Source organism: Camelus bactrianus, chromosome 10, assembly GCF_048773025.1.
Source record: "Camelus bactrianus isolate YW-2024 breed Bactrian camel chromosome 10, ASM4877302v1, whole genome shotgun sequence".
Lineage (NCBI taxonomy): Eukaryota > Metazoa > Chordata > Mammalia > Artiodactyla > Camelidae > Camelus > Camelus bactrianus.
Genome location: NC_133548.1, coordinates 48,108,115 through 48,135,576, shown reverse-complemented (window position 1 = coordinate 48,135,576; position 27,462 = coordinate 48,108,115). Strand labels below are relative to the sequence as shown.

The 27,462-nt window shown below is 36.4% G+C and overlaps 1 protein-coding gene and 1 pseudogene across 6 annotated transcripts in view; one reads left to right on the top strand and one right to left on the bottom strand.

The window, feature by feature from the left end:
• Positions 1-27,462, top strand: part of FAM168A (family with sequence similarity 168 member A) — a 154,571-nt gene that overhangs the window by 5,596 nt on the left and 121,513 nt on the right. Inside the window, exon 1 of one of the 6 annotated variants that reach the window (XM_045508820.2) lies at positions 25,413-25,541. The exons of the other annotated variants lie outside the window; for them this stretch is intronic. The gene's annotated coding sequence lies outside the window, so the exon portion shown is untranslated. Of the gene's footprint in view, positions 1-25,412; positions 25,542-27,462 lie in introns of those variants that run through there. 6 annotated transcript variants of the gene reach the window in all.
• LOC141578887 (protein tyrosine phosphatase type IVA 1 pseudogene) lies at positions 22,813-25,033 on the bottom strand (annotated as a pseudogene).

The window sequence follows — 27,462 nt, the reverse complement described above, 5'->3', positions numbered from 1 at the left end:
AGCTGTACTAATGTCACAGTTCTTCCCAGTTTGTTTAGCAGGAAGAGGTTTTTGAACCTATTGAAACTAGCTGATATTTGAGAAGAGACTTATTGTTTCTGCTTTCTCAGTAAATGTTGATATTCCTTAGGGTTGGCTCCTTGGCTCACTGGACTTTTTAAGATTCTTTTCTTGAGAAGTTTTGCGCATACTATTGGCTTTAGCTGCTACTGTATGCTGATGACTCTCAAAATCTCTATCTCCAGTTCAGAGTTCTTTCCTGAGCTCTAGGCCTTTATATCTTCCTGGCTATTGGCCACCTTAAACAAATCCTTTTTGACGATCCTCAAATTCAATAGGTCTAAAACAGAACTCATTTTTCCTATCTACTTCTGACCTCTCCCATTTTGTACACTCTCCCAAGAGTTAAAATCATCTCTTCCTATAGTTTTGTCCTAACTTAAAGGCACTATCATTCATCCAGTCATTCAAGATATGAATCTGTGCCAATAGTCTATCTTCTCCCTTAGCTCTATAGCCAAAAATAAATCCTTCCAAGTATTTCTGAATTTTATTTCCCATTTCCTACTATTACCGCCTTAGCTCAGACCCTAATCTTACCTAGACAAGCACAGTAGCCTCCTAGCTAGTTTCTGTATCACCCATCTAGTAAACCTATCTTCCACCCAGCAGCCGGAACATCTACCCAATAGGTGTATATGTCCACATCACTCCCTTACTTAAATCCCTTCATTGGCTCTAAAGTCTGAGCTCCTTAGCATGGCATATTAGGCCTTATGTGACCTGTCCTGATGTACTCCTGCATGAACTCCCATCACTGGTAATACTGAACAGCATAGTTTCTACAGATATCTTATAGTTTCACATCTTTCTTTGCTCATACTGTTTCTCCTTTTATTCATCCCTCTGGGTTGAGTGCATCTCCCCTAAGAAACCTTTCAGAACCTTTAAGGTTGTCATAAGACCCCTTGTTTGTTCACAGGAAGCACCCAGTGTGTGCCTCTGTCATAGGACTTGCCCTGTTTTAGGAAAGTTAACTTTCTGTCTGCTCCTTCACTTAACTTTCTTGGGGACAGGGAGTGTGTTGTAGTAATCTTTGTAGTCCTAGCTCCTGGAGGGTACCTTGCAAGTAGTGAATGATTAATTTTTGAACTGAACCTAGTAAGGAGAGATGACAGACCAGTGGTATGATATTCTAATGAAGGGTAAGGTGATACGTGTTTTTCCAGATGTAGGTTTTTATTTATTTCGAATGGAATTTAGAATTTAATTGGATTGATAAAGGTTTTGATGATGTATAGCACAAGGTTCAAAAGTAGAAGACAGCAAGATGGTATGCTCAGGGTTGGCAAATGCCTTCTGTAAAAAAAAAAAATATATATATATATATATATTTTAGGCTTTGCAGGCTACATACAGTCTCTTATTTTTTTTCTCGTTCTTTCCCTTTTCTCCTCCTTCCCTCCTACTGTGTTTCATTCTTAGCTCACAGGCTGTACAAAAATAGGCCTTGCGTATGCCATAGCTTGACAATCTCTGGTATGTTATCAGAAATCAAACTTAAAGTTATAGAATATTGAAGAGCAAACAGACTAAAAGCAAGTTCACTTTTCTTGTTTTATTTATTGTAAAATTTACTTCTTTAGGCAGTTAGGCATAGCTTTAGTATTGAAAACAATTGTACAGAACCTTTTTTGTCAAACGACTCTGTTTATCTAAAAACATTTTATTAAATGGGCCATTGATTTCTGAAAAAGATACTCTAAGAACACCTTGGTTTATAAGACTCCAAAAAAGCTTTCCCACCTTCCTCTATTTAGGCAAGTGTCTGGGTCCTTTCAGAATATATCCATTTTTATGATGATACAGATTGTGCTTTTTCTTAGATAAAGACATTTTGAAGGAACCCTGGACTAGTATATTTTTCACAGTAAGCTTCAATCCTTGCTTCACTAGAGATTATGATTTGATTTGGCTTCTGATCATGTCCTTTAAACTTGACAGTTTCTGCTGATGCTCATATTTTCTAGCCTCTGTTTTATACCTTTTTTTACATATCCTAGTTTTCTTATGTGTTCTCTTCACTCTTTTATTTTGAATTGATAGCAAAAATCTCTAAATATAGTTACATTATTTACACTTTTGCAAATATAGTTATTTTATTTGATCTACAGTGCATGGGTTGGTCATGTTACATTCTTTTCATTTTAAGGATGAAGAAATCAAGACTCAAGAGGGTAATGCATTTCTGGCCTTAGGACTAGTAAGAGATGAGGGTGGAAAGACAGAAGAGACTTAACATTTGAGTATCTGTAGTAGGCAGTATGCTGGGTGCTTTCTCTCCCGTATATACTTTAATTCTCACATTTACACTGTTTAGGATATTGTGCCCATTTTACCAAAGAGGAAACTGAAGCAACTGAGGCTTGTAGGGATTAAGTAGCTTGTTTTTGGTTACATAGAGAAGAGAAGCTTGTATGAAAAACCTAAACTGCCTTGCTTCAAAGCTCTTGTTCTTTTTACTGTACTGTATATAAAGCTCTCTGATTTTAAATTCTTAGATCAGTATTTTTCAACCTAGCAATGTTGAGGAGTAGTAGCTTGGATACACATTTGAAAATATGCTGCAGTTCTACCCTGACTAGTGCTAGCAGACCTTCTTCAGGTGAGCCTAAGGCAGGTGTGTGTATGGGTGTATGTTTTTATAGAAAATAGAAATTAAAAAATTGTATTGAGGTATGTATAACATATGAAGAAAAGTGCACAGAAAGTATAAGCAGCACTCAGATCAAGAAAGGGGATGTTACCATGGTAACCCATAAATATTCTGACTTCCAATACCATAGGTTATTTTTGTGTTTATGAACTTTTATAAGGTATGACTGGCTTTCTGCACTCCACTTTGTAAGATTTATTTATGTTTTTGTATGTAGCAATAGTTTATTCTTGCTCATTGCTATATAGTGATAGTTCTCAAACATTTTGGTGTCTTCACTCTTACTATTAAAGACCCCAGAGAGCTCTTGTGTGTGGGTTGTATCTATCAAATATTTAATGTATAAAAAATTAAAACTGTGAAATTAAAAACTACTTATTTAAAATAATAAACCCATTAAATATTAGCTTATTTTAGTGAAAATAACTATATTATCCCCCCAAATTAGAAGAATAATATTTTATATCTTTCCAAATCTCTTTACTGTCTGACTGGATACATATCTGCTTCTACATTCAGTCTGTTGCAACTGGTTATTTTCTTTGTGGTATATAAAGAAAATCCAGTCCCACATACTTATGTGGCTAGGAAAGGAAGGAATGTTTTCATTGACTTTTAAGTAATTGTGGATATTCTTTCTTCTTATACTACACCAGAACTTGTCAGCTGATAGTTTCGTAAAGGTCCATTACCTTGTGGAATCTGAAACCATATCAGTGAGCCTTTCATGCTCTGTTACACTAAAGTCCATTGGTCTGTTTTGTACTTTGAATGGATTTTCTACCCATGTGTAATTTTGTATCATCATACATTGGTCATTTGGAAAATGTTGGCTCATTGAGTTATACAGAGCTTCTAAAATGTTGACATTTTATTATATAATGTCAAAAAAATCACATTTGTTAATATCACCACCAGTCTCATCAGACAAGTCTCTAATTTTCGTTTGAAAGCTCAAATTTTATCGTTGGCAACGAATACTGACAGTTATTTTCCTTGAAGTGACAGTCTCACATTGTTCATTTTTGAAAAAATGTCTGCCAAACATCCAAGTCTGAATAATCAGTTTGTCTGACAGTATTTCTTTCAAGTAAAAATGATGTTTCATGGGGGAAAGAAAGCAGCTAGTTCAGCTTGCAACTCAGTTGTGCAAGTGCCTTAGTGTTTCTCCTTGAGCTAACTCTAACGCTTGTTTTTGGTATGCAGAAGTGCTTTATGTGTGTTTCCTATTTCATCACAGAATACTAAAAAGATGTGTAGTTAAGGGCTGAAATTTAATTAAGTTAATATTTTTTGTGGCTTCAGCAAGAACATTCTCTATTTTTTCCTTTGTTTTCTGTTTATTGCAAGTTGCAGTAAAATGAATATAGTTTTTTTTAATACTTGAAAGCAATATAACAGCCAGGAATGGTCTGGGAAGTGAGTCTTAGTAAATAGAGACCTCAATAAACAAATTTAGAATATCTACTAAAACAATCTTTTTTCTCTATAATTATACTTATTTTTATCAAATATAGTCAAATTAAGATTACTTTGTAAATTAAGTCTGATTAATTGATCATATAGTTTTTTTTTAAATTGGCTGTGTTGGATTTTTTTTATTGAGTTATAGTCAGTTTACAATGTTGGGTCAATTTCTGGTGTACAGCACAGTTCTTCAGTCATACACGAATATACATATATTCATTTTCATATTCTTTTTCACCATGAGCTACAAGATATTGAAAATATTTCCCTGTGCTATGCAGTATAAACTTGTTTATCTATTTTATATATACTAGTCAGTATCTGCAAATTTCAAACTCCCAGTTTATCCCTTCCCACCCTTCTCTGCCCAGCAGCCACAAGTCTGTATTCTATGTCTGTGAGTCTGTTTCTGTTTTATATATAAGTTAATTTGGCTTTTTTTTTTTAGATTCCCCATATGAATGATATCATATGGTATTTTTCTTGCTCTTTCTGACTTACTTCACTTAGAATGACGTTCTCCAGGGACATCCATGTTGCTGCAAATGACATTATGTTGTCATTTTTATGCCTGAGTAGTAGTCCATTGTATAAATATACCACAACTTCTTTATCTAGTCATCTGTTGATAGACATTTAGGCTGTTTCCATGTCTTGGCTATTGTAAATAGTGTTGCTATGAACACTGGGGTGCAGGTGTCATCCTGAAGTAGGGTTCCTTCTGGATATATGCCCAGGAGTGGGATTGCTGGATCATATGGTATGTCTATTTTTAGTCTTTTGAGGAATCTCCATACTGTTTTTTGTAACTGCTGCACCAAACTACATTCACACCAAACTACATTCCCACCAACAGTGTAGGAGGGTTCTCTTTTCTCCAGCAGCCTTTCCAGCATTTATTGTTTGGGGACTTTTGAATGATGGCCACTCTGGTGTGAGGTGATACCTCATTGTAGTTTTGATTTGCATTTCTCTGATAATTAGAGATATTGAGCATTTTTTCATGGGCCTATTGGTCATTCATATGTCTTCCTTGGAGAATTGCTTGTTTAGGTCTTCTACCCATTTTTGGATTGGGTTGTTTTTTTCTTAAGTCGTGTGAGCTGTTTCTATATTCTGAAGATCAAGCCCTTTTCCCTGTCACCTTTTGAAAATATTTTCTCCCATTCTGCAGGTTGTCATTTTGTTTTGCTTATGGTTTCCTTTGCTGTGCAAAAGCTTGTAAGTTTAATTAGGTCCCATTTGTTTATTTTTGCTTTTATTTCTTTTGCTTGGGTAGACTGCCCTAGGAGAATATTGCTGAGATATATGTGAGATAATGTTTTGCCTATGTTTTCTTCTAGGAGGTTTATTGCGTCTTTTCTTAAGAACATTGTCTGTTGAAACTGCAACTAGTTTTTTTTTTCTTCTTTCTGGTGTGGCCATGAGGAATGCAATGACACTATCACAGTTTGGTGTCACTGCCTTAATTTAATACAAGATGGTTTAGTTTTATTTATTAGTATACTTATATTTCTAGGCTTTACTTATTCCTTATTGGGAGAATAGGTGGATTTGTTAAACTTTTACTAAAAATATTGCTTTAAAAGCCAGCATGCTGTTGGTTTTCCCTTGGCTTAGTAGTACCAAAACACTTTTGAGTTGAGCAGTTTAAAACTTTGTCAGGATGTTAGAAAGTTATTGGGCTTGATGCTTATTCTTCACCACTTTGTGGTGAAGGAAAGGTATGAAGTGCCTTTAGAGAAGTGTGCATAGCTGTGATTAAAAGTCTCTCTATCCTCCTACCCTCAGCCTGGAGCATTTGCAGTAGAAAAAGGAAAAGATGCAGATGAAGCCATAGCCAAGTGATCTTGTTGTGTAATGTCTTTGGTTTTTCACTGTGATTGAGCAGAGTACTATGATATTAAGCATTATTTTAATTTTCAGCTAACACCCCTATACAGCCTGGAGCCTTAGTTTGGGGAAGGAGGAGGAGAATTAACATTCATTGTGTGCCTACATTGTGCTAGGCCCTTTATGTGTAGTATCTTATTTAAACTCACAATTATCCTGTAGGGTGGTCATAATTATTTTATTTTACACATGAGAAAACTTAGGAGGCTCAGAAATGTGGAGCCTACTCAGGTTCATCAGCCAGTAAGTGACTAGGGTGGGGTTTATCCCCAGACTTTTCTACCTCCAAAGCCTGTGAGTAGTCTTTCTGTATGCTGTGCTATCTTCCAAGGACAGTATCTCACTGATAACTTCTGTATCCTTGATACCTGGAACCTAGTAGGGCATAGTACTTTTTTGTTGAATAATTGAGTTGGTGCTAAATGAATGAACCAGTTTTTACAGAGTAGGACTGCAGTGTAGATTGGTGCATGCTAAGGTCTGGTCACCATTTATGGTCATGGAGAAAGAATCAGTCTTTAAGATAGACTATCAGACTATTTAAATAATTTGGACATTTAGGAATCAAAGAGATCCAATGGGATGAATTTTCCTTAGATTTTTAAGGAAATAGATAATACGTCTATTTTACCTTTGCTTCCTGCCTTACTTGGGCAAGTTACTTTGCTTTTCTGCACCTCATTTAGATTGCTTCCATGTCTTGACTGTCGTAAATAGTGTTGCTGTGAACATTGGGGTGCATGTGTCTTTTTGAATTAAAATTCCTTCTGGATATATGCATGATTGCTTTTCTAACTCTTAGTTCTTTTCTCTGCTTCCAAGTTATCTCTTTATTAATTTTTTGGTTTTAGATAACATTTTAACTTTTAGATAACATAGTAAATGCTGCAAAGCCAGATTGTATCAGTATTCTGCTTGTGCATTTGATTTTTTTAAGCCTAAATGTAGGATTTAACATATCTATTATGGTGGTGGGATGACTGAGACTTTAAGAAATGTGGGGATTTTAAGCCTTATTAAACCCTTCATAGTTCCTAAGAGGCAATTTAAATTATGGCTTCCAAAAAATATTTAGTCTTAGTAGCAGGCAAAAATAATTATTTATGCATGCATTCGTTTAGTTAACATGGATGTCAGACTCTGTGCTAGGTAGGTTCTGGTACACAGAGATGAGTTAAGATGTGGTCTCTGTCTCTAAGGAGCTCCCTGGTGTAAGGGAGAAGGTATAAACAAATACATTACAGTTCAATGTGTTGTAGATGCTGTAAAATAAGTAGCAGTGTGGAAGATGTTAATGCCTTTTTCAGGGAAGAGGTCTAGGAGGAATAGACACCTCAACTTATTTCTGAAGGAAGACTGGGTTTTGTGTGTGGAAGATTCTGGATTGTAGAGTCACAAAATCTGGATTTGAACCCCACCTCAGCCACTTAAGCTGTCTGATTTGGGGCAAGTTGTTTAAGTTCTCTGAATCTCAGTTTTTTCCACCGTAAAGTGAGGATAATCACATCTATATCTACTTTTGAAAGTTGCGAGGATTTAATATACATGAAAGAACCTCATTAATGTGGTAAATAAATATTATTAATCACACCAGAAAAGAGAAAAAGATTGGGTATGTTAGTGCGTAAATGTCATTTATGAAGTGTTAACACTGTAAGCATCATGAATTAAGGCAAAGAATTTTAAGTCCAGAATTCACAAAACTTTGGTTCTGTGCTGTTATGGAACATACTACTTAAGATGCTTAAGGAGTGGTCTCTGAAAAAGTACTGAATGTGGTTCTTGGTAGCTTGGAATACAAGCTGAATTCGAAAGAGCTCCATTTCTTGTCAGAAGACCTATGTCTGTGCCACCATTAAAAATTATTTAACACTTCAGAATTGCATTTTCTCCATCAGTAAAACAGAAAAATAATAGTTAATTTGCAGAGAATTAGGGATAAGTTGGGTAAAGTGCACATCATTAGCCATAATCAGTTAAAAGTTTAATTTGTAGAATATTAAAAGTTTCCCCTTTGAATACAATAGACTTCTTTAGAGAAACTTGCTTAAAGAAGAGAGGAGACGTTCTGTCATTTATATTAACACTCATAACATTTTACTTCTTTCTTCAAGTGCGTTCCTCTAAATAATTTTGCAAAGTGAGTTTAAATCCCAGCTCTTGCACTCACTGGCTCTATGATCTCAAAGTTACTTAATCTTTATATAACTTATTTATCCATCTATGAGATGGGGATATAGGGGTATTCACAGTGTATAGTTGTTGGGGGAATTAAATGAGATAATGAGATAAAGTGCTTAGATTGGAGTTTGTCACGTAGTACAGTTTCAATAAATGGTAGTATTGTTATCACTTTCATTTTATAAATGAGGAACTGGATACAGATTTAGCAGCCTGACTAGATTCATTTGAAAGAACTAAGGATGGGATTCAATCCAGGTTTGGGTGATGCAGTTACTCTATCTTTTTACTAGGCTACATTTTGTAATTAACATTTTATTTGTTTGGCAATGTATTTTGAAGTTTTGTAGAGTGGAAGTAAATTGTTAGTCTTAGGTACTTAAAACTAATGTTTTACTGACAGTTTACATAGACTCAGAACTAAATTGGTTAGGGAAAGAACTCTTTGACCTGGCTTCTGTATGTCAGACACAATTTAAAGGCAGGTATTCTGGAGTCATGGTCAGTGGTTAGTAAAAAGAACTGTGTTTTTCTCCTCCCTAAACAGTTTTATTGAGGTAAAATTGATGAACAATAAATGAATGACACAAATTTAATATAGTTCGCAAAGTTTTGGCATATGTATACATCTATGAAACTGTCACCACAATTCAAGTAGTGAATATATTCATTACCTCCCAAAGTCTCCCTAAGCAGTCTCTTCCTCCTGCTCTCCCTGATCCCTCATCCAAGCAGGCGTTGGTCTGCCTTCTATTACTATAGACTAAACAGTGGTTTTGGAGTCAGAGCAATCAGGATTTAGATCCCCAATCTGCCACTGTGTTAGTTGGGTGACTTTGGAGAAGTCATTTTATTTCTCAGCTGTAAAATAGGAATTCTGTTTTATCACCAGCCCAAAGGACCGTGAGGAAGAGAGGAACAGTGTAAAAAGAGCCTAGCATGGTAGCTGGTTATAGCTGGCCTTCAATCCCTGAAGGTCACCAACCTAGCTTTCAGCTGGTAGCCCAGAGTACATTTAGGAGTTCAGAGCTCCAAAATGCTTTTCTATCACCTAGACCTTGTGTCCCCTCTCACTGAATGAGCTTCCTTGAAACGGGGAAATTTAGACTTAGGCAGCTTGAGGCCCTAAAGGACTTTGTGGTACTCATTCCTTCTCTCCTCAGTGCCCAATGTTCCACATGCTATTAATTATGAACAGATGTTCTTCATAAATAAGCCAAGAACTCCGCAGCAGATTTTTGTGTTCTTTATGCTTAAGTCTGGCATTGTGATAAAATTGGATGAGCAATGATCTTGTAGTCAGTTTTTGGGTTTAGTTTCCATGGTGCCTTGGGCAAGTCATAAGAATTTTTCTGAGCCTTAGTTTTCTTATATGTAATGTTGGGGAGGATCATTCCACACAAATTTGTTGGGAGGATTAAAGGAGAATTTTGAAAATGAATTGTATGGTGACATCATAGTTCACCTGCATTGTCCCATGACTGTCTTGTAGTGTTGGAACTTTGTAAAAGATTCAGTTAGCATTTAAATTTAATATCCTAGAGGTTTTGGTTTTTTTTTTTAAGTATATTTTATTAGGTTTTACGAATAGGTAGCTTTAACCAAAGGTTAAAAGTGCTTAGAATTTTAAGTCAACTTTAATTCAAATCTTAGTTTAGTAGCTGTGTGACCTTGGGCAAATTATTTACTTTCTCTGAGGCTTGAATTCTCATCTGTCAATAAGAGATGTCTGGTCTTCCTCAGAGGGTTGTTGTGAGGATTAGAAATAAAGTGTGTACAGCGGTTGGCAAATAGCAGATACCCAGTGATATTAGTTTCCTGCCTTCCATTTCCAAAATTGGTAGATTTTTGGAGTTCAGTGAGCTATTACTGAAGGGATTACTTTTGCCTTCCCCATTCCATGATCCATGTTTGGCCCAGGACAGCCATTAAATGGTGTCTCAGATTTCCCATTTAAGTCTGAAAATGCAGTTTGAGGTTTATGATGCTAGCAGTTATTGTAAAGGGATTTTTTTCTCCCAAATAGTGGGAGGGGTGATGCCATGTTTTTGTACTTTCTCATTAATTCTCATTGCTGTAGCAGGAGGTACTTTGTACTGAAGGAGCCAGGGAAACCAGAGGCCATTTTCTTGTCTCTTCTGTCTGTGTTTGTTTGGGTTGGAGAATTGTCTAAAGGCTTCTTCGTGAATAAAGTGGATTTGCTAAGTTCAGAGTTTTCCTCCTGGGTGAGCCCAGGAATGACCTACTGAGGGGAAGAACAGATAGGAAAATGTGGGGATAACTGGTGAGCTCTGCTTGTAAAGTTGTCAGGATCTTTGAGTTTGGGGGCAGTGGAGAAGAGTTGATTCTCCTTCCCTTCTTCCCCACCAGAGCGTTTACAGCCCAACACAAAGGGAGCTTTAAGATGGAGGTCTGCATTGTAATTTCCTAGAAATTGCTGCTTCTGGTAACCGCTCATTCAGTTTGCACCTCTTTGCTGCAGTGGATGAAAACAATGGGGACAATAAAGCCATTTATCTGATAGCTGTAGCCTCAGTGGGATGTTTGTTTTAATAATGGTGTAATTTGCAGGGCTCATAAATTGTGATTTTATTCTCATGGAAATAACTGCCCAGTGGTATTTGGATTCTGAGGTCTCCTGTTGTGGATAATTTCACTAACACTCTGGCTAACAATTCTCTTTATTCCATGCTTCATTTTAGATTGTTCAGGCTGGTTGGGTAATTAGTCCAATGCAGAGCCAGTTTTCTTTCTTTCTGGGACTGGCAGGTGGTTACTAGGTAACTAGAGGATCTCTGAACGGAAGAAATTCTGCTTAGGGATTCAAGGCAAAAAAAGCTGAGCTGGGTTTTGATTGTCATCTGGAATTTTTTTTTATTAAGATTTTATCTATCCAATGACAAAATTTTAGTTATCAGAATATTTACTTTCCATGGTACCAAACATTCCATTCTATTTGGAAAATCGTATGTTTGAGTTTTAAATTTTCATCTACATGTATTTGTTGGGCATATCCACAGAGGGCAAAGGAGGCTGGTTACCACGTGCTAGACATTGCCCTAGGTGTTTTAATTAGAACCTGAGAGTTAGGTATTGTTTCCATTTTACATATGCAGAAGCCTAAATTCAGAGAATTTAAGTGACCAGATTAAGATATCTTAGCTAATTAGTGGTGGGCAGTTGACTAGATTCAAAGCTCATGCTAGGTTTTCAATTACAGCATTTGACAATCTGAAGATACACCTGAAGATACATTTAAGTTTCTTTAATTAAGCCCTTAGGTATTAGTGATTAGTGTATTAGTACCTAGCATCTGATGTATATATCTGATTGTTCTTCCTGTCATCTAATCTTGTATTATTTTGGCAGTTTTAAGTACGTGGAGTATTTTTGATTATCTTACTATTAAAGGCCTTCCAGACATACTCTGTTTTAGGAACTTTCTTTAAAAGGTGCCGGAGCATAGTATATTCACTGGAAATAGCCCCAGAGTTGTAGTTTGGGACTAGGTTTTAAAATTTTGGCACTGCCACTTAAAAACATTTTTTTTTTTTATTGGAAGTACTAGGGATTGAACCCAGGACCTCATGTACGCTAAGCATGCACTCTGTCACTGAGTTATACCCTCCCCCCTCACTGCCACTTATTGGATGATCTTGGAAAACCTTTTAACCCTCATTGACTAACCCTTACCCCTGGCATAAGCCTCATTTTGCTTATCTGCAAAATAGGGATATGATACTCACTTTATAGGAATGTTAAGGTTAGTGTATGTGATAGTGCCTAGTATATGCCTGTAACATAGTAGGGGCTCAGTAAGTGCTGGTTTGCTTCCTTCTTTACTAACTCTACTATTAGTTAACTACTGGGATAATTTGATACTTCTTTCATTGCTGGCCACAGAATTTATTAAAAGATGGCCCACTTCTAGTGCCACTTTTTTACATTTCATGTTGATGCTGTTAAACTGATAGAGTTCATTTTTCTCTAGAAACTTGCTGCCCAAACTAGGTAATTTATTCAAGGGACATTTAGATAGATCTATGGTTCCTTGTTTGTACTCTTAGTAGATTCTAGCTTTGCTGCTTACTAGCTGAGTTTCTGGGAACAACTGACTTTATATAGCTGAGACTTGGAAGAGGAATAATAATAGCTGACCCGTTTTGTTGTGAGGATCAAATAAGATAATGGATGTGAAGATGCCTTTTAAATTGAAAAATGCTAGGTGAGATAGTAATCATTATGTGACTTTCATAGTTAAACTAGGTGGGACTTAGAATTCACTACTGTTTTAAGAAAGAAATTTTAAATTTCACTTGAATTATATAAAGGAAGCATTTTGTTGAGTTTTATGTTAGCTCTTGGGGACAGCTGGAGAGCAGAGGCCAGAATGAGGTCCTGCTCATTGAGTGAATATAACTGGATGGTAGATGTGAGAATGGAGTGGGGGTGGGAGTACAGCTGTGAGGCAGGCTGCATGAACTTAGGTAATAGTTTAGATTAGAGGTTTGGATCTTGGTCTAATTTTGAGCCATAGAGCAAAGAAGAGGGAGGCTCCTTGATCAGAAAAACTTAGAACACTGGGCAGTATGTGGAAAACTGGTTGAAAGAGTAGGATTGGAGGTGACAGCTGTAGCTTATCTCATGAGGACACTTAAGTTGAAATCCCAGTTTTAAGTTTTCTAGGAATATGTACAGAAGTTAAAATAGATTTTATTTCATTCCAGCTCCTCCTAGCCCTCAACAGCTAAGTGTGTTCATTTGAGGTGGGGGGAAGTTCCAGGTGAAGCTTGTGCTTGTGCATGAATCAGTTGGTGTCTCTCAGATGAGCATATTGGCATATTTTCATTTAAAGAGGTGCAGGTGGCTGGCAAGTGGGGGATCTGCTTTCACAGACTAAAAGCTTAATTTTATGAAGTCATATTCAGGTTATCTCTTCCCTGAAAATTGGTTCTGTTCACAGCATTTCAGTAATGCAGATGGTATTTTTCCTAAGTGGAATATCAACCAAAAATTGTAATGTGTTTCATTATTGATGTATCTGAATGCTGCAGTGTATTGGTTAAAATAAAGATTTTTTTCATATGAAGAAGGCCTTCTGTCTCTGGATTTTGGTACTACACCAGTTTTTTCATTTTTCTCTCGGGAGGATGTCAAGCTTTTCTTTACTACAAGTCACTACATTATGTTGTCCGGATCATTGCCTTCTCTTTTGAGTATTGGGATAGAGTAGTTGTTGTACAGGATAGTTTCAAGTCTCCATTTTATTTGGCTTTAAGAAAACATTTAGGCTTCTTTCTTTTACCCCCTTTGTTAGTATGAAGGTGTTCCAGTGGTTATGTAGGAGATAGATTTCTGTAAGCCTCACTCAGGATCAGTGGGTTACTTTTTTATATTAACTTCATATATAATAATTTCAACTGATATTTGCATAGTTTTTTCTTAGGGAGGTATTTTATTTAAAATTTTTCTTTTTACTGACCTGTTTCTTGCATTAAACTGGTAGCTCTTTTGGGGCAGGACCATATGTATATTTTCATCTTTGTATTCATTGTATTCAGCACAGATCTAATAATGATGATGCTAGCTAACACTGTGCTGTATGTCTGGCTTTGTTCCAAGTGCAGTGTTTGTTTTAATCCTCATTATCCCCATTCTATAGAAGAAAAAATTGAGACAGAGAAAGGAAATAACTTGCTCATTCTCACAAATAATGAAAGGATGCAACTGTGATTAGAACCAGGTCAGCCTGACTTCAAAGCCTACGTTCTTAATCTCTACATTGTATTTTCTCAGAAACTGCTTGTAAGTATATATAGGTATATATAAGACATATTATCTCTCTTATTTGCAATTTAAAACTCTGTGAAGCAGGTATACTGTATTCATTTTATAGGTGAGGAAAAGTGAAGTGAATTAATTACATAAGGTTATGCATTTGTTGAGTGGCAGAATCTGAACTCCAAATACTTGGGTTCCTGACTCCAGCTCCCGTATTATTTCCCCTATATCATACTGTAGCTACTGGTTAGAGCTGCCCATCTGTTTTCTTAGGAATGCACAATAATCTTTTTGGATTTGGAGAATAGATTTCTTTATCTAGACTATCTGGAGATAAGAGGCAGGTTTAAAAAATCTTTGTGTGCCCCACTTCAAACTCAAGGAGCAAAATTCTGTAGTAGATAGACTAAGAGAGTTCCTTGAGGGTAGACAGACAACTCGTGTGTGTGTGTGTGTGTGTGTGTGTGTGTGTGTGTGTGTGAGAGAGAGAGAGAGAGAGAGAGAGAGAGAGAGAGAGAGAGAGAGAGAGAGAATGGGGTGGAGGGGAGAGAGATCCCTGCTTTCCTGTTACCTGACACAGAGCATGTTTTCTGTAAAGGTTGCTGAGGGAATGCATGATTGAAAGAGTTCATGCTGAGTCTAGTATTATTAAAAAGTGATGATGATAAAATTGCTAGTTTACTTTAATATCCTGTGCTTTCTCCTGATTGCTTCATTCTTGGTCACTATTTGATTATGTTTGAGAATTACTGTAACACTAATTAACAGTGGCATTTCATATATATTTTAGCCAGTTTATGGCAATTGTCTAACAGAGTTCATATGAGAGAGGGATTGTATTTATGCATTTGTAATATTTGAAGAAGCAATTTTTCTAAAGTCTAGGTGAACTCAGTTGTACTGAACTCTTTGATTGCCTTGTCAGATTTTTTTTTGTATTTCTGTGAAGAAGATATGAAGAAGATAGAAAATTAGTTTTCTAGTATTTTTTGCATAAATATACATTTTACATAAATTGAAGTGATGCTATATTGTGACTTGCTTTTTTTTAACGTTGAAATATTAAAATTAAAATAGTAGGAGGCTAATTTAGTAGTGTATCATTAGAAGATTTACAGACTTTGGAACTTAATACAGCTTGATGAGCTCATCATCTGCTCCATTCTCACACTCTCTCCTATGTTGCAGATACGGACTGGAAGTGCAGGGAAGTCAGTTCATTTTTTCAAGGTCATACAGTTTGAAAATAAATAACCTGGGACTAGAACCTAAGTTTCTCTGTTTTTGCCGCAGCATACTCTCCTTTGAAAACTATTTTCTTACTTTAGCAATTTTGAAGCCAGATATTGCCCTAAAGTTGACATCACATGGCCAAAGTCATAGGCTCCAGAGGCTTGGCTCATCTGTCCTGTAAATAAACAAACAGATAGATAAATAGATAGTGTGGCTTTTGGTAGGAACATCCTAATAGCAACAAACAGATCAAGGAGCTAGTTCCATTAATAGCCTTCTCCCAGGTCCTTGAGAAGCTGGTTTGGCTTCATTTAGCTTCTAGGCAATATCACATTCAGATATAGCCATGACATAGCCTAGGTGATTGGTTTTCCAGGTATGTTGCCCTGTGTTATTTTTGTGTGTATGATTATAGTGCAAAATGTTTGAGAATTCCTAAGCCCCTCTTCTTATTTCAGTCTGACATGGTGGTTGTGTTGATGTAAATTACCTTACCTAGGAATGTCATAATTGATTCCTTTGTTCCAGATTGTAGATTTGAGTGTCAGGTATTAATCTACATATTACTGTACCTTTTAAGAGTTAGTCACTTTATTGTGGAAACTGTATGAGATCAAAAATCAGAATTTTCAATCTTGATTAGTTGCTTATGGACCTGGTCCTGCTCTGTCATTTGGCATACATAAATCCAACTCTTCTCATTTTGTATGTGAGCGTGCATGTGCATATCTACTGATGAATGGTCTCCTCTCCAGTCTTAAAGGTAGTATCTAGTAGATGTTTAGGGCCCTGAAATTTGTCTTGCACAGTTCCTTGCAGGTTTTATAAGTTTGGAGGGTATATAGTTAAAGAGTACGGGATAGCTGCTGAAACAGAGACTCAAAAATTTAGTGGCTCAAACAAAGTAGACATTTATCTCTTACATAACAGTTAAGAAGTAGATCTCTTATGACCAAGGTGGGCAGAAGTTCTGCTCCATGAAATCATCCAGGGATTCAGATTCCTTTTATCTCTTTGCTCTCCCAGGATGATGTCCTCATCTGCATGTTCAAAGATAGCTGAATAACACATTCACCTTCTTGTCATGAGAAGGGAGAAGAGAGAATAGAGAGTACATAGTTGCCTTAAAAAAAAAAATCTGGAAGTCATATACATCACTTCTCCTGGCATCTCATTCGTTATTCTTAGAAACATGGAATACCTCATTGTAACACCTGAGATACATGGTTTCTAGCTGGGTCACATGTGCCTCAGTTAAATCTTGGCAGAAAATGAGGATAGGGGAGTGTCTATACTAAAAGGAAGAAAGGGAAACTGGATACTATTATCAGTCTTTTCCACAGAGTCGTAGGTAAAGGGTAATAATAATACAACCCTTCCTCTATCCATTTTTCTCTTTAAACTCATCACAGCCTTTGAGGTAAGTGGTAGTAACCATTTTGCTAGCTAGGAAACTCTGAGGTATTTAGTGACTGGTTTAAAGTCACAGGGTTGGTTTAAAACCTAAACACATTATCTTCTTCCCCAAACCGTCTTCTAATGTGTTTCTTGTCTTAACCAATGCCACCACCATTCTCTCAGAATTTTGCTATTTGGGATTTCCTCAGCTCATATTCCTGCACTCACTAAGTGTATAGGTACTATCATCTTAACATTTCTCAAATCTGTGCCTTTCCTCTCCACAGCTGTTGTCTTTAGCTCAGAATCTCATCATCTCTTGCCCAGACAGTAGCTTCCATTCTTTCTTCTGCTGCCAGGGTCACCCCCAGTGACCCCACTCTTCTCAGCCTGACCTTGCCTGACTACCTACCATCTCTGGGATTTACTGTATGCTGTTACATTGTCATGTTGTTACTTCTGTTTAAATGGTCCTCCTCTTCTCAACTTGGCAAACACAGCCTTACTGTATTTTAAACACTCTAGTACCAGCATCACTTCCTCTATAAAGCTGTTGCTTTCTTTTCCAGGTAGCATTGACTGTTCTCTTTGTACTTACGCCTGTCACAGAACATGTAATACTTCATTGTATTAAAATGTATCTTCCTTGAACCATCAACACTTCGTAATTGCTTGAATGAATGGAGTATATGACTGGTACTTAAGTCCAAATTCTGTGTTTTTCTTTTCATAATGACTCATCCTAAGTGAGTGTTTACGTATTTCTCTGGAGTTACTCCCCAACATCAAATTTGGAGACCTGAATTTCTGGGAACTCTTTCCTTTGGAAGTTAGGAGCAACCTTGCTTGAAAAGGGCTATTTAAACAAATGGGTGCCTTTTTGACATCATCATTGCTGCATCATATGTTGAGGGTTCACATAAACAGTTTAATTTGTAAGAGTCCATCTTTTTAAAAGGTCACACTTTAACCTTAGAATAATCAAATTTGTGGGAAAATTATTTTTCAGTTTGGATTTTGGGGATGTGCTTTATTTAGCTTTTAATACAGGTTCTGGTAAAATGATTATCTGCGACCTGCAAAATAGATGCCGGGTATTTGGATTTAATTTTATTGATTAAATCAAAGGGGGAAGACTTGCTATACATTTTGGAGGAAAGGTAGACAAATTAGAAAAAAATGCATCCTTTTAAATGTAGTTTTATTCTTAAGGTTATTTACAAAGTAAATGAAAATGAAAAAGAAAAAGAAAGAACTTCAGTTTACAATAGGCACAGTTTAGGGAAACATGGTAACATCTTAGCGATGAGTGTAAATTCATCTTGGTCATTATCATATCTGATCACTGAAGCTTACTCACTGTGGATTTAAACCATCTATTTTGGTGTTAATCCTTTAAAATGCAGTTGGTGAATGTTAGCATGATAAAGGGTAATAAAGCTTGAAGTATGGTAGTCATTTGGCCTGGTTTACTTTTCAACTAATTGCATGCAAACTTAAGTGTCTTTGGGAAAAAGGAAAGGGGAATTAATGCTGTAGTCAACTATTTTGATCTCAGCTTGAGCCCTGCACACCTGTCACTGGCTTGGGGAAGTTTTCCTCCATAATTAAGAGCTCCTCTCTCATATTATTACTTAATTGGTTGCCACAAGAGCCTGGTGAAACAATGGAATACTCTTAATTGCATACAAGCTCTTAAAACAAATCACCAGTATTTAATTTGGTATTGTTTTTATAAGCCTTCCCTGGAAACAGCCTTAATCTTCAAGTCCAGAAGGAAATGTAGTCCCTATGTTTTGGAGCATTGAGGATTCTGCTCTTTATAGAAGTAGAAGTTCTATAACACTTTGAAACATCTTTACACAAAGAGTTAAAGAACATAATAACTAATTTTTACATGCTGCCTTAAAATTTGATCAGGTGCTTTCCCTTGTTTTATGTTGTTTTTTTTCTGTAATAGTTTCATGAAGAAAGAGTATATTCATGTTTTCCATTTTACAGGTGAGGAAACTTGAGGGTTAGAAAAGTGATTTGTCTGAGGTTATACAATTAGTAAGTGGTGGAGACCGATGCAGACGCCAGACCCTACCTTTTTATGGTACCTCATGTTGTCTCAATGAGCATAAACTGCATGTGTAGACACGTCACTTTTGTGGGTTTTTCTTGTAATTCTGTTTTGTCATATGGCAATGTGGTCTCAATTTAGCTTAGTGTGTTTGGTACTTTCTCTTTGAGCTTTCAACCTTTACATACACAGTGAAAAGAGGCACATGGTAGGTTGTAGGTGAGGAAGCTGAAGTGCTGGGAAATGACAGATTGTCTAGTTCCATGTTTGGACTATGACTAGCAGAAACAATAGGGTTGGCAGGGTCTTTGTGGTCCTGCTGCTTATGTGGACAAGGCCTTTACAGTATATTTAAGTGCTGAGCAGTTTTGGTAGCTAATTTAAATAAGTCTCTGTGGCAGTCACCTCCATTGATGCCCCAGTACCCATCTTCCTCTCCTTCTATTAGGACCTAGTAGTGGAAAGAGCTCTTGACAGGAAATCAGGAAACCTTGGTTCTGCTGTTGTAGTTGGGTGATTTGCTGCCTGACTTGTTCTCTTCAGGAACAGTTTGGGCCTAGTTCAGGTACACCAGTTCAAGTTTGGTTGGTACCACCTCCATGAAGACTTCCCTGAGTCCCCTGGTGGCCTAGTGCCTTTTTGTTTCTGGATGCTATGACACTTTAACATATCCACTGTAGCACTTATCATTTTGTACTGCAGTTATGTTTCTTTTCCATTAGAACCATACCTCTAACCCTTTTGTCTACCAGACAGCTGCACTTGTGAATCATTTCCCTAAACCCTAAATTTCATGAGAGCACAGTCACGGGGTTCTTTGTGGTAGACATTTGTGTTTTGCTTCTTTAGCTTTCCCCCTTTATCTCAGCAGTGGCCTCAGATGTTGGTTTTAGGAACCACACCTCCTCATTATTTTGACTCATGTGGTTTGGGTAGGAACTTCTTAGCTCTGGTGTACCTGAACTAGGCCCAGGAGAACCAGCACATCCATATTCCTCTACATACAGTATAGAACCAGCCACAGTGATTGCTTAGGGGTAAAAATATGTTTTAAACCATTCTAAACTGGATGTTTAAGACTTTAATGGGAGTTGCTATAGAACACCCTCTCCCAATCCTGTTGGACTAGAAGGTTAGCTTCTCAAAGGACTAGAAGTTTCTAAGCCTTTTTGCCATCATCAGGAGACTCTGGCTCATGATAGAACCAGCGCTAAAGAGGTGGAGGTGATGACTTTGAGCTCTGAATTGAGGCTCTTCCCTAGTCTTTCCTAATCCTGGGCTTCAGTTAATTAAGTCAGGATTTAGACTTCTTGCTTAAACTAGTTTTGATTGAGTTTTCTGTCATTTAAAATGGAAGGAGTTTTAACTGATTTGTTTCTCTTCTGCACTTAGCATAGTTCATGGCCTAGAATTTGTTAAATGTGTAAGTGATCTCTATGAACACGAACAGGAATTTATTCTTAGTGTCAGTTTCTTTCTTTCTTTCTTTTTTTAATAAAATGAGAATAATAATTTCTGCCCTGCCTGATTCAAAGAGTTTTTGTGAATTAATAGAAGGAAAAGCTTTTTGGTCTCCTTCAGCACTTAGTCTATGCCAAGCAGTTTACCATTTAATTATATAATTGTATGTAATGGTTAGTTTGTTTTCTCTCCACTATGTTGTATACCCTCTAAAAGTGGGACTACATCTATACCTATTGTTTCTCCCTAGTACTCAGCACAATCTTGGGACAATAGTGAGCATTCATGAATACTTATTAATCATGACAATAACAACTATAATTTATTGCATACTTTTTTTAGGCTAGACATTGTGTAGGTATTCTACATAAATTGTAGATATTCTATATAAATTATCTCTAAACCTTACTTAGCTAATAACACTACCTGTTAGATAGCTGTTAGATAAGTAGTGTTGTCTTCAGAAGTTAGGTCATACAGTTAACAAGTGAGAGCTGAAATTTTCTTTTGTTGTTTTTGTTTTGTTTTTGCACGTTTCCACTTTATTGTTCTATTTATCGTTACATGTACTTTTTTTCATTTCTAAATTGAAGTATAGTTGATTAATAATATTTTAGCAATATTATAGCAAAGTGATTCAGTTACACACACACACACACACACACACATACATATAAATCTATTTTCCAGATTCTTTTCCATTGTAGATTATTATAAGACATTGAATATAGTTCCCTATGATGCTGAAATTGTTGGTTGAGTTATGATGGAAAATAAATTGACTAAGCCTTCCATAGCATATACTCGGATGTTTGAGGGGTCTGGCTTAAGTGAATGAATGATAGAGATGAACATCAAGTAAATACTTGATAGAGATGAAATTTTGGTCAGGTATTGCTTCAGAAGCCACCTTCAAGTCTTTTCTTGGCATAGTTTCATTGATTTCACCAATCCATTTTAATTAGTATTAAATAATGAAAGATTCAGAGCCTAGGTATTGGCAATTTGGGTTATGAGTGTAGTATATAGTATGGTGATGCCTCATTGGGAGTACACTAAATGCACCTTCCCTGGGTCCTTTGTGAATTAATGCCTTGCAGATATGCTTGACTGGAGCCCAGCCTGCCAATAGGTAACTTGTAGTTTTTAATGAGCTTTAAAGTCAGAAACCAGATTAAGCAAACAGGACAGAAATAGACTCACAGACAGAGAATACAGACTTGTGGTTATCAGGGGGGTGGAGGGTGGGAAGGGATAGACTGGGATTTCAAAATTGTAGAATAGATAAACAAGATTACACTGTATAGCACAGGGAAATATACACAAAATGTTATGATAACTCACAGAGAAAAAAATGTGACAATGAGTGTGTATATGTCCATGAATGACTGAAAAATTGTGCTGAACACTGGAATTTGACACAACATTGTAAAATGATTATAAATCAATAAAAAATGTTAAAAAAATAAATAAAAGCTAAAATGGGTGAAGAACAAAAAAAAAAAAAAAAAAGAAAGAAACCAGATTAAGCAAGAAATTAAATGGGAAAAACCCAGCTTTACAGACTTAATTCTGTGATAGAAAATACTTTCACCTTGAAGCAAGCCATCTGAACAGACCAAGGAAAGAGATGATACTAAGTATTGAGGACCTTCTAGATGACTTGCATATATTGTCTTATATAATCTCCAAAAGAGCCCTTCAGGGTAAATACTACTCTCCCTAGTTATGATGAGGGTAAGAGAGATGAATAGGGGTCATTCAACTGTAAATATTTCCCTGTAATGTTTTAAATGACAGTGTGTCCCAAAATTGCAGCATTGAACCTCAAAGCAAGAATCATGTAAGAGAAAAGGATACCTAAATTATCCACAAGAACCCATTTGTATTGTACAAAGTGAGTGAAGTGTCACTTTTTACCCCTTGGTTAAATTATACAGATATAAAAAGTAAAGTCATTTCAGTAATGGAAGGAGGCCTGATAAAGACCTTGGTTTATGGATTTTTTTTTTCAAGTAAATGGCTCTGCCGTTTCCAGTCTTACATGCCATAATTTTAGTATACTTATTAGAGATATAGTAGGGCTTACCAAATGTGTATGGTCTTTGGTGTATTCATTCCACAAAGGATTTAGGATGCCTAACAACAGTAACTAATAAAATAATGTAAAAAAGGAAATTATTCAGTACTAATGAAAATGGAATAATATGTGTCTCCTCACTTGCTCTGGGTGAGCTACAAATTTACTTCTGAATTTCCTAGAAACTGAGGAAAGAATGATGATTTTTAAAAGGAGAAAACAAGACAGTTCTTTTGGGAAAGCAGTTTAACATTTAACTGAGTTTACCATTCAGACATAGAGAGCAGCACAGACATAGCCATACTGGCATGAAATTTGAACCAAATATTCTTTGTTTACATGTTTTAGTCCATTTTTAATACAATACCTTCTTGTAAGGTCTTTCTCATAGGGGAGATGGATTACAGTGTGCAAGCTACAGTTTAAACTAGTATAGGGTAAGTTCACAAAGGTGAGATTAATCCATACTTCTGTCATTGTAGGAGCTTGAAGGAGAGGGAGACCACTTTTGGCCTGAGTAATTAGAAAAGACTTAGAAATTTACAGACGTTCATGATACATCAAGCTCACCTCCCTTCTTAGTTTTTATTTAATTTATTTTTTAGTATTTTTTGATGATAAATGCATTTCACTATTTACTTAATGTTTAAGCTCGCACAGTAGATTTTTACAAGCTGGTAAACACTGACAAATTATTTCTCCCATAGAACTATAACTGTGTTCCTGGACAGTATAAACATATTGCTGAACTAACGTTAATACACATCACTGTTTTATCACTTACATAATAAAACAAATTGTCAAGTATCTAAATATTAAGTTACACAGCTCAAAAGGCATATAAAATATTAAATGTCTGCTCAGTTCATTAGCAGAAACCCACTTTTTTATGCAGGAGAGGTTGGAAATCACACTTCAAACAAAAATAAGTTGGTAAACAACTTCAAATAAGTATGGGAAAAATTACAAGAATTTCAGAAATTTTATGATTAGGAGTTGTTTTAGCTACAATAACAAAGTATTTCTACCTTTTAAAAATATTTACTAAATTAAAGCACATACTCTACATGTTCTGCACAAGTAAAAGGCAACATTTTACTAAAAATACTTAATAGCCCCCTCCCATTGTTTTCTCAGGCCCTCCCTGTAAGTTGCACCTCAAAGTGCAACCATTAAAAATAACTGTAAGGCTTTTTTGTCTGGAGACATTAAAGACATGTGCTCTGTAAAATGTAGATTTTTTAAATGGAGGTTTTCCATAGCATAAAATGAGATTTATAGAAAGGCATTAAATAATCACTGTAAGACTTGGTTAATAAAAAGAAAAAAATGGAGCAAATCTGATGTATACTGGTATGATGTGGGAGATGTAAACATACTGTGAGCAAATAGCCATATAAGCCCTACTTTTCTGTTTGAAATGATGGAAGGAACAAACCACATAAGTTCCAGAATCTTCATAGGCCCTGGGATTTTAGTTCTATGTGGTACTAAAAATATACAAGTATTGTGCTGGGTATTTTGGCACCTAATCTTTCTAAATTTCTTAAATATTGATAAGATTCTGGCATGGAAACAGATTTAATGACGTAAGTGAATACTGCATGATTTCAGGAAAGGTCAGTTGGTACAAATGATAAGCACATTTTAAATGCTGAACAGCAAGAATCTTTTGCTAAGTGTCCAGATAGGTTGATCATAACCCAGAAGTAGAGGTTGTAATTCTGCCAGGTTTGTGGCCTGGTAAAACTGCTTTTCAAAACTCCTCTGGAAGCTTCATTTAACTTATTCACCAAGCCAACGTGTTGGCTAATATGTACGACAGATTCGGGCCTATCTCAGGTTCCACTTTCAAAGCAATGGCATCAGGCACCCCAGTTTTATTGAATGCAACAGTTGTTTCTCTGACCGTTGGAGTCTTTGAAGTGCAACTGCTTTTAGGACGATACTTCTCCAAATACAAAATCTACTTGCTGTTAAAAGCTCCATGCCACTTTTGTCTTGTGAACTGAAATGCATCTTCATATTTCATTCCACCTTCAATTAGTGCTAGAGCGACAAGCACTGGCACTCTCCCAAGGCCTGCAACACAATGAGCAGCAATTCAGCAACCAAAGTCTTCAGGAAACTTAATTTTTACAAGACTTAACCAATCATCAACAATCTGGTTAGATGGTGGTGCACCATCATCAAAGGGCAATCAAGAACACGGATGCCTTTTTTCTCCACAAAAGTAGTGTTGTAAGTTGCTTCATATACTCTCACTATGGTGGTGACTCCATACTTCTTAAGTTCCTCAGTAAATTTAAGGTCTCATTAGTTGGATTGTGTGTAATAAAAAATCTTGTTCTTGTATGTGAATTCTACAGGAACTGGGCGGTTCATTTGAGCCATGTTAATTTGGTTAAAAAACACTCCATAGGGTTGTGAAAGAATTTTAAAAATTGAATGCAGAAATGATGCAAAGAAACGGAATCTACTTCAACATACTCCACTTGAAATTCTCAGTGCTTTTGAGTATGAAGTTGGGAGTAAGGAAAAATGAAATGAACCTCTTAACAAGAAGCAGCAATTCTTCAATCCAGTAATACTGAGGCAATAAAAAGAAAGTGCACTGAGGTTTACCCCATCCAGGTCAGAACTCTTGTGAAAAATGCTTTGTGGATTTCAATTCAACACTCTGTGTCCAGGTTAACCACTCTTATGGGGGCTTCTTGGTGGAGTAGTAATGATTTTCTACAGTTTGCTTGTCTGCATAGAGGTTGTCCTGTGCCTGGCTGGCAGTAATCTCCACTGTCCTTCAGAAACTCCATAAATATGTGACCGTGAACACCACAGAAAGCAGTATGTCTACTCATTGAAGATTGTGGCCTAATCGTATAGCTTGTCCTGAGGCGGCGGCGACACAGGTAGCGGCAGGGCAGGGGTGGCAGTGGTCGTCTCAGGGCCGCGGGGGTGGCTTCGCGGGTGTTGGCAGAGACACTGGACTTGATCTTGCCCCTTTCTTAGTTTTTAGTTAAAACTGCTTAATCTGATAATCTTAGTGGTTCACTATCCTCAGTGGCTTATACTGGAAATACCTTGAATTTTGGAATCAAATGGATCGGGTTGCTAATCTTGGCTCTCTTCCTTACAGAGTAACTTTGTGCAATATAGGTACTACGATGAGCAAAACCAGATATAGTTTCCATAAACTTATGGAGCTTACAGTCCAGTGGATGATACATTGATCAAATGATCATGCATAATGAAAAATTATAATTGTGGTAAGTACTACCAATTAGTGCTTCGTGTTGCTCTCAGTAAACGTCACGTGGGAATCTGACCTAGTCTGAAAGTTCTGTGAAGGTGTCTCTAAGGAAGTAATATTGGATGTGAAGTCTGAAGGATGAATTGAATTTTCTAGGGGAAGACAGGATGGAGATGGTGAGTAGAGTCTTCTAGGTAAAGGGAACAGCATATGTAAAGCCTCTGTGACAGAAAAGAGTTTGGCATATTTGAGAAAATGGCATAAGGACAGCCTGTCTGCAATGCACAGAGCTAGAGGTTGGGGCAGAAGTAAAAAACATAGAGGACTTGATGTTTTTCTTTATACTAAAAATAATTGAAAACCATTAAAGGGTTTTTTTTCAAGTTACCATAAAATATTGGCCATATTCCCTGTGCTGTACAGTATATCCTTGTAGCTTATTTATTTTATACATAGTAGTTTGTACCTCTTAATCCACTACTCTTACCTTGCTTCTTCCCCCTTCTCTCCCCCAACTGCTAACCACTAGTTTGCTCTCTGTATCTGTAAGTCTGTTTCTGTTTTGTTATATTCGTTTGTTTGTTTACTTTTTAGATTCCACATATAAGTGATATAGATTCCAGTATTTGTCTTTCTTTGTCTGACTTACTTCACTAAGCATAATGCTGTCCAGGTCCATCTGTATTGTTGCAAATGACAAATTTTCAATCTTTTTTTATGACTTGAGTAGTATTCGTGTGTGTGTGTGTGTGTGTCCGTCCCACACTTTCTTTATCTATTCATCTTTTTTTTTTAACCTGTTCATCTTTTGATGGTTAGGTTGCTTCCATATCTTGGCTGTTGTAAGTAATGTTGCTATAAAGGGGTGCATGTAACTCTATGAATTAGTGTTTTCATTTTCTTTGGATGTATACCTAGGAGTGAAATTGCTGGATCATATGGTAGTGCTATTTTTAGTTGTTGGAGGAACCTCCATACTGTTTTCTGTGGTGGCTGCACCAATTTACATTCCCACCGACAGTATTCAAGGGTTCCCTTTTCTCCACATCCTTGCCAACATTTGTTATTTGTGGTCTTTTTGATGATAGTTATTCTGATAGGTGTGAGGTGGTATCTTACTGTGGTTTTGATATCCATTTCCCTGATGATTAGTTGAGCATTTTTTCATGTGCCGGTTGGCCATCTCTGTTTTCTTTGGGAAAAATGTCTGTTCAGGTCTTTTTTAAATTAGGTTGTTTGGCTTTTTTTTTTTTTTTTAATTGAGTTGTATGAGCTCTTTATATGGTTTGAATGTTAAGCCCTTATTGATTATATCATTTCCAAATATTTTCTCCCATTCAGTAGGTTGTCTTTTCATTTTGTTGATGGTTTCCTTTGCTATACAAAACCCTTTTAAATTTAATTAGGTCACATTTGTTTGTTTGTTTTCTTTTATTTCCTTTGCCTTAGGAGACAGAGCAAATAAGATATTGCTGCAATTTATGTCAGAGTGTTCTGCCTGTGTTTTCTTCTAGGAGTTTTCTGGTCTTAAATTTAGGTCTTTAATCCATTGTGAGTTTATTTTTTATATGGTGTGAGAAATGTTCTAATTTCATTCTCTTACATGTAGCTGTCCAGTTTTCCCAGCACCACTTACTGAGGAGACTGTCTTTTCTCCACTGTATATTCTTGCCTCCTTTGTCATAGATTAATTGACCATAAGTGTATGAGTTTATTTCTGCGCTCTCTAGTCTGTTTCTTTGAGCTTTGTGTCTGTTTTTGTGCCACTACCACACTGTTTTGATGACTGTAGCTTTGTAATATAGTTTGAAGTCAGGGAGCATGATACCTCCAACTTTGTTCTTTTTTTCTCAAGATTGCTTTGGCCATTCGGGGTCTTTTGTGTTCCCATATGAATTTTAGAGTGATTTGTTCTAGTTCTGTGAATAATGCCTTTG